This window comes from Pristiophorus japonicus, chromosome 1 (assembly GCF_044704955.1).
Source record: "Pristiophorus japonicus isolate sPriJap1 chromosome 1, sPriJap1.hap1, whole genome shotgun sequence".
Classification (NCBI taxonomy): Eukaryota; Metazoa; Chordata; class Chondrichthyes; family Pristiophoridae; genus Pristiophorus; species Pristiophorus japonicus.
This window is the reverse complement of record NC_091977.1, coordinates 374,330,880-374,345,853: the sequence shown is the minus strand read 5'-3', so window position 1 is coordinate 374,345,853 and position 14,974 is coordinate 374,330,880. Positions and strand designations below refer to the sequence as shown.

Below are 14,974 nucleotides of genomic sequence, written 5' to 3'. Positions count from 1 at the left end.
CGGCACTTCAAGTGCATATCCAAATACTTTTTAAATGTGGCGAGGGTTTCTGCCTCTACCACCCTTTCAGACAGCGAGTTCCAGACCCTCACCACCCTCGGTGAAAAAAGTTCCCCTCAAAACCTCCTACCAATGACTTTAAATCTATGCCCCCTGGTTGTTGACCCCTCTGCTAAGAGAAATAGGTCTTTCCTATCCACTCTATCTAGGCCCCTCAATTTTATATACCTCAATAATGTCTGCTATCTGCTAAAATGTTGTGTAACATAAGTGAAAACTTCAGCACCAGCAACATTGTATGAATCAGGGAACTGTCATTGTGATCAGCCTGACCAATCAAAATAACTGCTTCAGGTCCGAAGAAAGCAAGCCCAACCAATAACGAGCAGCTGTAACAGGGCACATCATGGCAAAGCAGCATCCAACTGTATTCTGGATAGAGAGCAGGGGTGGGTCTGGTGCATCTCACCAACATTTTCAGTAATCACTCTGAAGTTAAAATACTGCTCATAATTGCTGGACAAAAATTTAGAAGTTTTACTAGAATGTGTTGCATCTGGTAAGTTCATGCCAGAATTACAAACTATGGTGAAAGAGGGGATGGGAGGGGGAGGATGGGAGGGGGAGGATGGGAGGGGGAGGATGGGAGGGGGAGGATGGGAGGGGGAGGATGGGAGGGGGAGGATGGGAGGGGGAGGATGGGAGGGGGAGGATGGGAGGGGGAGGGAGAGGGAGAGAAAGGATTTGAGGGGTTGGAAGAGAGAGGGTGGGAGGGGGAAGATAGAGTTGTAATATAGCTCCACCTAGTGGACTACTGTTCCACCTGGTGGGCTACTGTGGTAATGCAACTGCTAATCTATAATAATAAAAGGGTTCCTGTAGAGCTATCTTGTGTGCGTGCATTTGTGATGTAAAGAAGATATGACATTGGCGATGTAGGATAGGATAATCGGATTCCGTAGCTAAAATTTTTGTTGTTGGATGATCCAGCCAACCAATAGAGCGACGTAGAAACATAGAAAATAAGTGCAGGAGTAGGCCATTCGGCCCTTCGAGCCTGCATCACCATTCAATAAAATCATGGCTGATCATTCCTTCAGTACCCCTTTCCTGCTTTCTCTCCATACCCATTGATCCTTTTAGCCGTAAGGGCAATATCTAACTCCCTCTTGAATATATCCAATGAACTGGCATCAACAACTCTCTGTGGCAGGGAATTCCACAGATTAACAACTCTGATTGAAGAAGTTTCTCCTTATCCCAGTCCTAAACGGCCTGCCCTTTATCCTAAGACTGTGTCCCCTGGTTCTGGACTTCCCCAACATCGGGAACATTCTTCCCGCATCTAGCCTATCCAGTTCAGTCAGAATCATATGTTTCTATGAGATCCCCTCTCATCCTTCTAAACTCCAGTGTATAAAGGCCCAGTTGATCCAGTCTCTCCTCATATGTCAGTCCAGCCATCCCTGGAATCAGTCTGGTGAACCTTCGCTGCACTCCCTCAATAGCAAGAACATTCTTCCTCGGATTAGGAGACCAAAACTGAACACAATATTCCAGGTGGGGCCTCACCAAGGCCCTGTACAACTGCAAGACCTCCCTGCTCCTATACTTAAATCCCCTTGCTATGAAGGCCAACATACCATTTGCCTTCTTCACCGCCTGCTGTACCTGCATGCCAACTTTCAATGACTGACCATGAAACCCAGGTCTCGCTGCACCTCCCCTTTTCCAATCTGCCGCCATTCAGATAATATTCTGCCCTCGTGTTTTTGCCCCCAAAGTGGATAATCTCATCCACATTATACTGCATCTGCCATGTATTTGCCCACTCGTCTAATCTGTCCAAGTCACCCTGCAGCCTCTTAGCGTCCTCCTCACAGCTCACACCACCACCCAGTTTAGTGCCATCTGTAAACTTGGAGATATTACACTCAACTCCATCATCTAAATCATTAATATATATTATAAAGAGCTAGGGTCCCAGCACTGAGCCCTGCAGCACTCCACGAGTCACTGCCTGCCATTCTGAAAAGGACCCATTAATCCCGACTCTCTGCTTCCTGTCAGCCAACCAGTTCTCTATCCATGTCAGTACATTACCCCCAATACCATATGCTTTGATTTTGCACACCAATCTCCTGTGTGGGACCTTGTCAAAAGCCTTTTGAAAGTCCAAATACACCACATCCACTGGTTCTCCCTTGTCCACTCTATTACAAATTTGTCAAGCATAATTTCCCTTTCATAAATCCATGCTGACTTGGACCTATCCTATCACTGCTCTCCAAATGCGCTGCTATTTCATCCTTAATGATTGATTCCAACATTTTCCCCACCACCGATGTCAGGCTAACCAGTCTATAATTACCCGTTTTCTCTCTCCTTTTTTAAAAAGTGGTGTTATATTAGCAACCCTCCAGTCCTTAGGAACTGATCCAGAGTTGATAGACTGTTGGAAAATTACCAATGCATCCACTATTTCTAGGGCCACTTCCTTAAGTACTCTGGGATGTAGACTATCAGGCCCTGGGGATTTATTGGCCTTCAATCCCGTCAATTTCCCTAACACAATTTCCTGACTAATGAGGATATCATAGAAAATAGGTGCAGTAGGCCATTCTGCCCTTCAGTTCCTCCTTCTCACTAGACCCTCGGTCCCCTAGTACATCCAGGTTATTTGAGTCTTCCTTTGTGAAGACAGAACCAAAGTACGTGTTCAATTGGTCTGCCATTTCTTTGTTCCCCATTATAAATTCACCCGAATCCAACTGCAAGGGACCTACGTTTGTCTTCACTAATCTTCTCTTCACATATCTATCGAAGCTTTTGCAGTCAGTTTTTGTGTTTCCGACAAGCTTCCTCTCATACTCTCTTTCCCCCCTCTTAATTAAACCCTTTATCCTCCTCTGCTGAATTCTAAAATTCTCCCAGTCCTTCGGTTTGCTGCTTTTTCTAGCTAATTTGTATACCTCTTCTTTGGAATTAATACTATCCTTAATTTCCTTTGTTAGCCACGGTTGAGCCACCTTCCCCGTTTTATTTTTATTCCAGACAGGGATGTACAATTGCTGAAGTTCGTCCATATGATCTTTAAAGGTTTGCCATTGCCTATCCACCGTCAACCCTTTAAGTATCATTCGCCAGTCTAATCTAGCCAATTCGCAGTTCATACCATCAAAGTTACCTTTCCTTAAGTTCAGGACCTTAGTTTCTGAATTAACTTTGTCACTCTCCACCTTAATAAGGAATTCTACCATATTATGGTCACTCTTCCCCAAGGGGCCTCTCGCACAACAAGATTGCTAATTAGTCCCTTCTCATTACACATCACCCAGTCTAGGATGGCCAGCTCTCTAGTTGGTTCCTCGACATATTGGTCTAGAAAACCATCCCTAATACACTCCAGGAAATCCTCCTCCACCGCATTGCTACCGGTTAGGTTAGCCCAATCAATATGTAGATTAAAGTCGCCCATGATTAATGCTGTACCTTTATTGCATACATCCCTTATTTCTTGTTTGATGCTGTCCCCAACCTCACGACTGCTATTTGGTGGCCTGTACACAACTCCCACTAGCGTTTTCTGCCCTTTGGTATTCCGTAGCTCCACCCATACCGATTTCACATCATCCAAGCTAATGTCCTTCCTTACAATTGCATTAATTTCCTCTTTAACGAGCAACGCCACAACCGCCTCATTTTCCTTTCTGTCTATCCTTCCTAAATGCTGAATACCCTTGTATGTTGAGTTCCCAGCCTTGGTCACCCTGGAGCCCTGTCTCTGTGATGCCAATCACATCATATCCGTTAACTGCTATCTGCGCAGTTAATTCGTCCACCTTATTCCGAATACTCCTTGCATTGAGGCACAGAGCCTTCAGGCTTGTCTTTTTAACACACTTTGACCCTTTAGAATTTTGCTGTAAAGTGGCCCTTTTTGTTTTTTGCCTTGGGATTCTCTGCCCTCCACTTTTACTATTCTCCTTTCTAGCTTTTGCTTCTGTCTCCATTTTATTTCCCTCTGTCTCCCTGCATAGGTTCCCATCCCCCTGCCATATTAGTTTAACTCCTCCCGAACAGCACTAGTAAACACGCCCCCGAGGACATTGGTTCCGGTCCTGTCTAGGTGCAGACCGTCCGGTTTGTACTGGTCCCACCTCCCCCACAACCGGTTCCAATGCCCAAGGAATTTGAATCCCTCCCTTGTGCACCACTGCTCAAGCCACGTATTCATCGGAGCTATCCTGCGAATCCTACTCTGACTAGCACGTGGCACTGGTAGCAATCCTGAGATTACTACCTTGGAGGTCCTGCTTTTTAATTTAACTCCTAGCTCCCTAAATTCGTCTCGTAGGACCTCATCCCGTTTTTTACCTATGTCGTTGGTACCTATATGTACCATGATAACTGGCTGTTCACCCTCCCTTTTCAGAATGTCCTGCACCCGCTCTGAGACATCCTTGATCCTTGCACCAGGGAGGCAACATACCATCCTGGAGTCTCGGTTGTGGCCGCAGACATGGAGAGGTTCTTTGTTTTGCAGAATAACTAAAAATCCAAGGTCAATTACAAGCACACTTGGCTGAACTGTCAAGAGTCCAGATGGCCGTGCCTATGGGAATAATAGGGCGCTTGGGTGAGTTCCATCACGACTGAGACTGCTATGTGGTATGTGGAGCGACTAGAAATGTTTTTCACTGCAAATAGTATCGTCAAAGTCCCCGATGAAAACCGTGACCAGTTAATATTAGAAAGGAAACGGGCTATTTTTTTGACTGAAGCAGGCCCCGAGGTTAGGGGCCGTCAACAACTTCGAAACCCTGAAAAATGTGCTTGTTCCCGTCCAGCAAAAGGACATGCCACTGAAAGAGATCCCAGCATTACAGTCCTGAGCCCCTGGAAATTGCTGAAAGTTATCGTTTCAGAATAAGAGATCAATTCATTGACGAGTGTATCAGTGAGTACATTGTAGCTTTAAAAAAGCTGTCATTTCGGAATCTTTCAGGACCGAGCATTGCGTGACCACTTTGTTTGTGGGATGAAAAATGAAGCATTCAGAAGAAAGTTGTTGACAACCCCTAACTTGACTTTTGATTTAGTTCGTCAGACTGCTATGTCAATGGATATGGCCGACCAATAGTCCAGAGAATTTCGTGCCATTTTTAGTCGTCAAACAACCGATGTGAATCACCTGCAGGTTAGAAGTAAAAGGTAGTTGGGGCCCCAAGGCCTCAGCAACTGGCCACGGTAACAGCATATTGAAGTCATGCTGTCGGTGTCTGGGACAACACATTGCTCAAAGCTGTCCATATATGAAGGCAGTGTTTCTTCTGCAAAAAAAACAGGGCATCTAGTGAAGACGTGCCGACTGAAGAATAAACCGATATTCAATGTTAGAAGTAGAAATAGACAGACACTACATAGCATTGAAGAGAAGCAACAGGAGGAGGTGGTTCTGGAGATACATGTCATCAGGTGCACAAGGGTACCCAACAATGATTTGCAAAATATCATCCAAGTAGACGTTGTAGGGTCCAGGATACCCATGGAAATCGACACTGATGCATCCATGAGCATAGTACTGGAAATCGCTATGTCTTGATAAGTTGAGTGATTTTCCACTGCAAAAAAGTCACAGAGCTGCGAGGCTACTCAGGAGAGTAAATCCCTGTGGTAGGATGTATTACCGTACTGGTGAAATACTGAGATAAGTTTCAGAGCTTGCCTCTCTTAGTAATGTCAGGAGACAAGCCTGCATTGATAGATAGAAATTGGTTGTGATCACTGAAGCGGGATTGGAATGAGATTTTGTGTGTTGAAATGAGATTTGCATCGAAGGACGATGTCAAAGAGTATCCGAAGGTGTTCTGCAAAACTTCCAAGATTTCAAGGTGACTGTCAGTGCAGATGGACGCTAGACCAGTTTACTGCACTCAAGGAGAAAGTTGAACAAGAAATCATAGAGACTGAGAACATTAGCTCTTGGGTAGATCTAAGTAATTGGGCTACATCCATTGTTGTTTTACCCAAGTCAGATGGTAATGCCGGTGCTATGTCCAGGTTTCATCCCCAAGTTACATCCAATAGGGAAGAAGTGTTCTATTTTTTACACATTGATGATGAACTGCAAGTCACAGCTGAAGAGATTGGTAGAGCAACCAAGTGTGACCCAGTTATGTCAAAGATGTATGATTACATAGCAAATGGATGGCCAAACCAGGTAAGAGAGAAAGATATTCATCCATACTTCCTTCGCAGGAATGAATTATCAGTGGATAAAAATTGTATCTTGTGGGGTACAAAAGTAGTTCATTCCAAATAAGTTCAGGCCCAAATTATTAGGAGATATTCATGACCAGCACTTGGGAATGTGTTTGACCAAGAGTTTTGCACGCAGTTACTTATGGTGGCCAGGTTTAGATAAAGATATAGTCAGTGTACAACATGTCAATCTGTAAGCAAGAAACCACCATCAGTATCATTACAGCCACGGAAGTGGCCTCGCAGGGTGCAGCAAAGATTACATGTAGATTTTGCTGAGCTGGAAGGACAATTGTTCATTGTGATTGATAGCTGTGGGTAGAGGTGTTTCCGATGCTGAAAATAACAAGTAAAACACTAGATAATTTGCAAAGATTGTTTTCTTCATATGGCTTCCCAGAAGAAATGGTGTATGATAATGGGCCATAATTTTATGAAGAATTTGCACAGTTCATGAGCAGAAATGGTGTAAAACATACCAAGGTTCCACTGTACCACCCTGCTTCAAATGGTGCAGCAGAGAGCACAGTGCACATTGTAAAATGTGCCCTCATCAAGCAAATGTTGGATCCAAATCCAAAAAAACGGCAGTTGTCATTGGACCACAAATTGGCAAATTTTCTAATTACTTATTGTAATACTCCTCATACAAATACTGGTAGAACACCATCAGATTTGTTTCTCAAATGACAGCCATGAATCAGGTTCTCGTTGATAAAGCCAAACCTGGCACAGTCAGTAGAAGAGAAACAATTAAGACAGAGAGTCATGATAGAGGTAGAGTAAGAGAGAAGTGTGAAATTAAATCAGAAGGTGAGAGTGAAGAACTATCACCATAAATGGTTAAAGTGGTTGCCAGGAAGAATAGTGAAGATATGTGGTCCTCGCACATATTTGGTCAAGATGTTTGATCATGGATCGGCTTGGTTTGTCCACATTGATCATATTTTACCTACAGATGTGGAAGGAGTTGAAAGTTGGAATGATTCGATTATTTCTGATGAGTCAGATAGTCTTGTTACAGGGAGAAGGCGCGTGGGCGTGGGAGAGAAAGAGAAAGAGAAAGAGCGAGAGAGAGGCACAGTGCGGGGGGGGAAGAGAGAGAGAGAGAGAAAAGGAGTGAGCGTGAGCGTGAGCGAGAGCGCGGGCGGGAAAGAGAGAGAGTGTGTGAGAGTGAGAGAGAAAGAAGAGAGAGAGAGAGAGAGAGAGAGAGAGAGAGAGAGAGAGAGAGAGAGAGAGAGAGAGAGAGAGAGAGAGAGAGAGAGAGAGAGAGAGAAAGGAGAGAGAGAAAGAGAGAGAGAAAGAGAGAGAGAAAAAGAAAAAGAGAGAAAGAGAGAAAAAGAGAAAGAGAGAGAAAAAGAGAAAAAGAGAGAGAGAAAAAGAGAAAAAGAGAGAAAAAGAGAAAGAGAAAAAGAGAAAGAGAAAAAGAGAGAGAGAAAAAGAGAAAGAAAGAAAGAGAGAAAGAAAGAGAGAAAGAGAGAAAGAAAGAGAGAAAGAAAGAGAGAAAGAAAGAGAGAAAGAAAGAGAGAAAGAAAGAGAGAAAGAAAGAGAGAAAGAGAGAGAGAAAGAGAGAGAGAAAGAGAGAGAGAAAGAGAAAGAGAGAAAGAGAAAGAGAGAGAGAGAAAGAGAGAGAGAGAAAGAGAGAGAGAAAGAGAGAGAAAGAGAGAGAAAGAGAAAGAAAGAGAAAGAGAAAGAGAAGAGAAAGAGAGAAAGAGAGAGAGAGAGAGAGAGAGAGAAAGAGAGAGAGAATGAAAGAGAGAGAATGAAAGAGAGAGAATGAAAGAGAGAGAATGAAAGAGAGAGAATGAAAGAGAGAGAGAAAGAGAATCAGTGTTGATTCTATAGATGGAGATGATGAAAACAGTCTGAACAAGTACTGTTGTAATAAAGATACTAATTTAACCGCAAATGTTTTGCCGGTCTCTGCTAGTTACATATTAATCTATAAATACAAGTTTATTTTTGAAATGTAGAATTATTAGCTTTGAAAATCATTATATCATAACTGAATAATAGGTATGTGGCAAAAGCAAAGAATTAGAGGAATGTAGAACATCCTAGGCACTTTAGGAATTTGAATCAGTCATGATGTTAGCATCAGATGAATGAATGTTAACTATATCTCAAACATGTCAATTAATAGACACCCTTCCCAGCTATAATAGATAATTAAAGCAGAAAAGGTTATATGGGTATAACAAACCAGTTAAAAATCGATAGAAAGAGAGAAAGAGAGAGAGAGAGAGAGAAAATCAGCGTTGATTCTATAGATAACAGTTAACAGTCAGAACCACATATATTCCAGAGATTTAAAAGCAAACTCACAGAATCAATAATGTCATACCACTGATGTGGTCTTACTGACCCTCTCATTTGAGAGTCACATGTCACCGACATATTTCAGGCTCATGACTTATGTGAAGTTTGAACTTGTGAAAGAATTCCCAGAACATATTATTGGTATTCAGTCTTTGATGACTTGCTGTACATTGTAAAGTTGATCAGATGAACATTAAGTAGACTATACAGCAGTATGCTCTCAAATCAAAAAATGGTAACAGTCACACTTTCTGCCATTTTGCATCATATAGTAGCATCAACATAATCTTTAATATATCTTCTTCATAACTACCATTTAGACTGTTGAAACAAAATTATATGGTTTGCATTTTTTGGATAAGATTAATATTGTACAGCACAGTTTTGCAGGAAACGAGCACAAACACATGGTGCACTGAATAGCAGAGTAAAGGTTTAATTCCCCACTCCACTGAGCTCTTGATCTCAGTTATGCAGAGCCACAGAAGTGAAAGGAAAGAGAGAAAACTAAAGGCAGACGAGTTGTTGGATGACTATCACACACAGGGTTCAAAGTAGCTTTGAGGTGCAGCAGAAATGGAGTTTGAAAACAGGTCTTCTGGCTGTCAGAATGGCAGGAGGCTGGTCCACCAAAGCCAGATGAAGAAAAGGGAGGGGAAAAAATTAAGAGGGTAACACTTCAACAAATGGCTTGGACCACCTACTGGCAAAGGAGTGCTTCGTCTCCATTTGCATTCTTTGAATGTGGGGTCAGGAGTAGAACTCCCGCTCCTTCTGGCTCCACATTCAGCTAAGTATATGTTAAAATCATACTTTGTTGCAACCTAACAGGTGGTCATGTAGAACTGGAATTCCTGAATACAACTGGTGCCGGCTGCCTCAGGACAAATCAATTTTGCAGAGGGGGCCTCAAATAAGCATTAATCCTCTTATTTACATATGCAATGATTCTATGCATGTTTCATGAATGGGCACTGCATGACGATTTTTAGGCCTTTACCAATATGGCGGGCAGCACACTTCCGGCTCACGATGAGCTTGCATTCCTGCCTGCCATATTGGAGGTTTAGGAGGTCATTTACCAGTTTCTAGGCCCAAGTCTTTATTTCAAGATTGAAAAAAAACCAAAAAGATCCAGACTGCCTGTCTATTCTCAGTTTAGTACTACCATACACTTACACTTCATTGCTAAATTGTCTGGTGGATTCAGCAGTGACCAGTTTGATTCAATTATTTGTTGAACATAGTTGATACAATATGCAACTAAAGTAGTGACAAATGGCCCAATTTTAATCCCCACCTCCCCAGACGAGAACGGGGTTAAAATCCGGCCAGCATGGTACTCACCTTGTTTGCCTGGTATATAGTCCATTATTACAAAGTGAAGTCAAACCCATAATTCTCAATTTTCAACAGGAGAAAATAAACTTTTAAAAATGAAGAATGACTTTATCAAGCTCAGTTATTTTAACATAGAAGAATAGATGGAATTGTGGAATGCTATCTCCAGACTACCTCTAAAAACCCCAGAATCCCATGTTTTAAAAAAAAGGATTTGACTTATTCAATCACAATAAACCAGCAGCCCAGCTGAACAATCTGAATCACAAATTCCCAGAATCTTATGCAATATAAATAACATTTGAGCATGTTATTGTAAACTACTGGCCCTGGTTGTAATGCACAATTAAAACACGAGATCTTATTTTAGTTGCTTGTTCCCTCCTCTCCTGAAGGGAGAAACTTGGGCTAGCATATGGCTCTGGGACCCCAGCAATCCTATGATAATTAGAGCTAGTGGTAATTTACCCGAGAGCTTTTTCTTTCCCGTTCTTTCAACCACCGAACCCATAGAGAGCTCGTCCTTGACACTTCAGATCATAAACCACATCCATGACAGTGACCATCTTGCGTTTGGCATGTTTGGTGTAGGTGACCGAGTCCCTTATGATGTTCTCCAAGAAAACCTTCAGGACTCCGCGAGTCTCAACTGTGAGCCTCGAGTCACAGCTGATTTAAATTCAGTCATGATTTTTCGAGCAGAGGTCACAGGATAGGCATCCGGAGCAGCACATGTTGCTCAGTTTTATCTTGGGACAATGATCCCAATTGTAGTGCTCCCGCTGAGATGAGTTAATTCAAGCACCACATCTGGAACTTTTGAGCTCTATCTTGTTAAGTCCCACATGATGTGACCTTCAATTTATTAGAACATTCAAAATTAACATTTTTCTTACTGTTCCAGCATAAAACTTGCCAACATTATTTTCAGAAGGGAACTAAAATATCTGGAATTTAGACTGCTACATGCTTTGTTATAGAAGTGGCCCTGATCCAATATCACAAATTGTGAACCTCCAATTAGTTGAAGTGAAGGGTGTACAGTAAGACACAAAAGTGAGGAAGTGGGTGATGGAGGTAAAAGTGAGTGGTCTTTGTGTTGGGGGATATTGGGTCAGAAGCTCAGCTTGGGGTCAAATATGACAGAGATTGTGAACAGTGAGGTTCAACCCAAGACATAAGCTAGGGAGGGGGATGAAATCAGCGACAAGGGTATAGAGCTATGGCAGGGCCAAAGTTACTGAGTTTGGCCTTGCCAATAGATAACCATAGAGTAAATTGTGACTCATCCAAAACAGGATGTCGGACATTGCTTACAATGCCACCTATCTGTGTGTCTTGGGCAAACTTGTGGTTTTCTATCCGGTCATGAGAGTCATTGATAAATAAGGTGAATAGTTTAGTCCCCAAAACAGATCCCTGCAGGACATCACTAGTCACATTCTGCCAAATTGAGTACCTGCCCATTATCCCTACTCTGTCTCCTGCTGCTCAGCCAATCTCCTAACCAGGTCAATTCCATGAACTGTTGTCGGGAAATTACTGGAGTCTATAATTAAGGATGAAGTGACTAAACACCATGAAAATTTTCAGCTGATCAGAGAGCGCCAGCGTGGACTTTTAAAGGGTAGATCCTGCTTGAATAACCTGATTGAATTTTTTGAAGAGGTGACTAAAGTAGTGAACAGGGTCATGTCTAACACTTTTGCTAACAATCTCTTATGACAGACATTATCGAATGTCTTCTGGACGTCCATATAAATAACATCCATAGATATTTCCCCTGTTCACTACTTTACCTTAATTCATTCTCCATGTCATTCAGAAGAGGTCCCAGTCATCCCAAAATGGATTACATTTATTGGCTGGAATGGTTTTGTTTTGGTTTGTGTGTCAAATTAAAGAAAAAAATGGGTATACATTTCAATGCACCATTGCAAGTGCTGCCCCATGACCCTATCCTAAATCTCGGGGACTGGGTCATTAACTGAGGGTGGCACCTGCACCAACAGAAAGGTAGTCTTTCCGAACACACTCCAGTTCTGATGAAGGGTCGTCGACCCGAAACGTTAACTCTGCTTTCTCTCCACAGATGCTGCCTGACCCGCTAAGATTTCCAGCATTTTCTGTTTTTATTCCAGATTCCAGCATTTGCTTTTGTACAAAAGTAGTCTGCTGCTCCAAAGGAGAGTTCAACAGCTCAGTTGGGCCAAAGATTTGAGCATTGCTTATATAAGTGATTTTTGCGCCAATGCAGCTATTAAAAACTTTTGCTCCCATGCAGGCAGGCCCCGAAATTTTTTGGTGGGGCCTGCATTTGGCCCAGAACAGAATCTGTGCCTGATTTTCACAGATGTAGGCACCACTGGGCCTATCTAAGGTGCATCAGGCAGGAATCGCTGGATAGCCTGGTAATAACCCCAGACACGCCCCAAACTGCTGTCAAAAGCACCTATCTCAGTTTTTCAGAGTTTGCTGCTTTTTTCCGAACCCAGCAGATCCAGGTTCTGCTCCAAATTCCAGTGCCTTTACCCATGTACTACACCACAATTTCACTTCAAGAGTGAAATTTCTGAGCTAAGGCCTTTTACTAAACTGGAGAGCTTGGTTAGACAGTTTATGAATTTTTTTTTCCCCTGTAACTTGATGCACAGGACAAAACATACCCCAATGAGGTTAAAAAAAAGTCTGAAGCCAGTAAACCCATGTTTTCTCCTCCTCCTAATAATCTATGATGGTGTCATTTATCTCACCCTTTGTATGCTGCTTCATTATGTCCTTTTTTTTTTAATCATTTGCCTCCAGGAAAGCAATGCTTTATTAAAAATTGGATGACTAGATATTAACATGATTACCTTTGTCTTTAAGATGTCTGCTAATAGATTAAACTAAAATATATTCTGGTTGGTTCATTTTTTTTTAAACTTTCTTTTTGCATTTTTTTTCCTTTTTAAGTAATTCCCTCTACCTTGTTGCATCCTTATTCATAGCACACCATTCGGTGCCCAAAAGGACAGGCATTCAGCCTTTTCCAATGTTGCTCGGAGGTTGCGGGATAACCATCACCACACGGACAGCAGTGGTTCAAGGCGGCGGCTCATCACTATCTTCTCAATGGCAATTAGGGAAGGCAATAAATACTGGCCATTCTCACGACGCCCACATCCCAGGAGCAAATAAATCAAAATCTTGGATGGTATTGAGCTTCTTGGGTGTTGTTGGACCTGCACTCATTCAGGCAAGTGGAGAGAATTCCATCACATTCCTAACTTGTGCCTTATAGATGGTGAAAAGGCTTTGGGGAGTCAGGAGGCGAGACACTCGCTGCAGAATACCCAGCCTCTGGCCTGCTCTTGTTGCCACAGTATTTATGTGGTTGGCCCAGTTAAGTTTATGGTTGATGGTGACCCCAGGATGTTGATGGTGGGGGATTTAGCAATAATAATGCTGTTGAGGCAGTGGGGCAGTGGTTACACTCTCGCTTGTTGGAGATAGTCATTGCCTGGAATTTTGTGGCGCAAATGTTACTTGCCATTTATCAGCCCAAGCCTGAATGTCATCCAGGTCTTCCTGCACGCAGGCATGGACTGCTTCATTATCTAAGTAATTATGAATGGCACTGAATATCCCTACTTCTGACGTTATGATGAAGGGAAAGTCTATTTTATTTTCTGAAAAAAATTAACATGACCATTTGGGACTCGATATACATGGATTCCAAACTCGCATTTGTCCATTAATGAGACCCCCCCCCCCCCCCCCCCCAATAGTCCATTAATATAAAATTCATTTTTACTCACTTATTGCAGCAAAAAACATTTAAGGCAACATCCAGATGCTGCTAGGAATAAAACAAAATAGCTTGGAGGTTGAAAAGCTCTTATAATACCCAATATAAATATATGAAATAAATACTGCCTTTGTGCATTATGCAAAGGTATTAAGGAACATGGACCAAAGGAATATGGAGATGGATCACAGATCAGTCATGATCTCATTGAAAGGCAGAACAGGCTCGAGGGGCTGAATGGCCTACTACTGTTCCTGTGTGGAACATTACATTACCTGCTTCATTCTTCAAGTCATCCATTACATACCACAGCAAATGGAGCTTAACTACTTGTGCAAAATCCATGCATCAAGCACACCTCTTTTTAAAAAAAAACTGCAACATATTATCTGGGTAGCAATTGATGCTCCAGTAAAGTGCAGCATTAATTGAATTAATTAGAACTATTTGCTCATGTTGAGGGTAAACACTGATCTAGTTTAAAAAAAACTTCTGGGGAAGTCTTAGTTTTGATGCTTTTCCTACCTGCTGAACCATCATTTTTGGTTTCAGACTCATCAGAGACTCAATGGACATCGGTCATTATTGTTAGGCCTCAATGCGAACAGGGTGACACAGATGGTCTTCAATATGGAATATTCACCAAATACACTGCAGTTACATGTATCCATGATAATCACACCCAAAGCTGATTTGTCCATGTGGTAATCTGTCTCAACTCTTGACTCATTTTCTGTGTCTTCATTTCATAGTGTAAAACATTATTACATAAATGACAACAAATAATGATGCAACAGATATGATTGAGGTAGCACAATTGAAGAAACATAGAAAATAGGTGCAGGAGTAGGCCATTCGGCCCTTCGAGCCTGCACCACTATTCAATAGGATCATGGCTGATCATGCAACTTCATTACCCCATTCCTGCTTTCTCTCCATACCCCTTGATCCCTTTAGCCATAAGGGCCACATCTAACTCCCTTTTGAATAAATCTAACGAACTGGCCTCAACAACTTTCTGTGGTAGAGAATTCCACAGGTTCACAATTTTCTGAGTGAAGAAGTTTCTCCTCATCTCAGTCCTAAATGACTTACCCCTTATCCTTGGACTGTGACCCCTGGTTCTGGACTTCCCCAACATCAGGAACATTCTTCCTGCATCTAACAAGAATGTTCAGTTTTGAAAGGGGAGAGAGACTTATGGAGCACAAGAATAAAATCTGTTAAACATTATTTATTTTTTGAATGAATCAATAAATT

General features: G+C 42.2%; 1 protein-coding gene across 3 annotated transcripts in view; it reads right to left on the bottom strand.

The window, feature by feature from the left end:
- Positions 1-14,974, bottom strand: part of pag1 (phosphoprotein membrane anchor with glycosphingolipid microdomains 1) — a 341,614-nt gene that overhangs the window by 274,129 nt on the left and 52,511 nt on the right. The window lies entirely within an intron of this gene.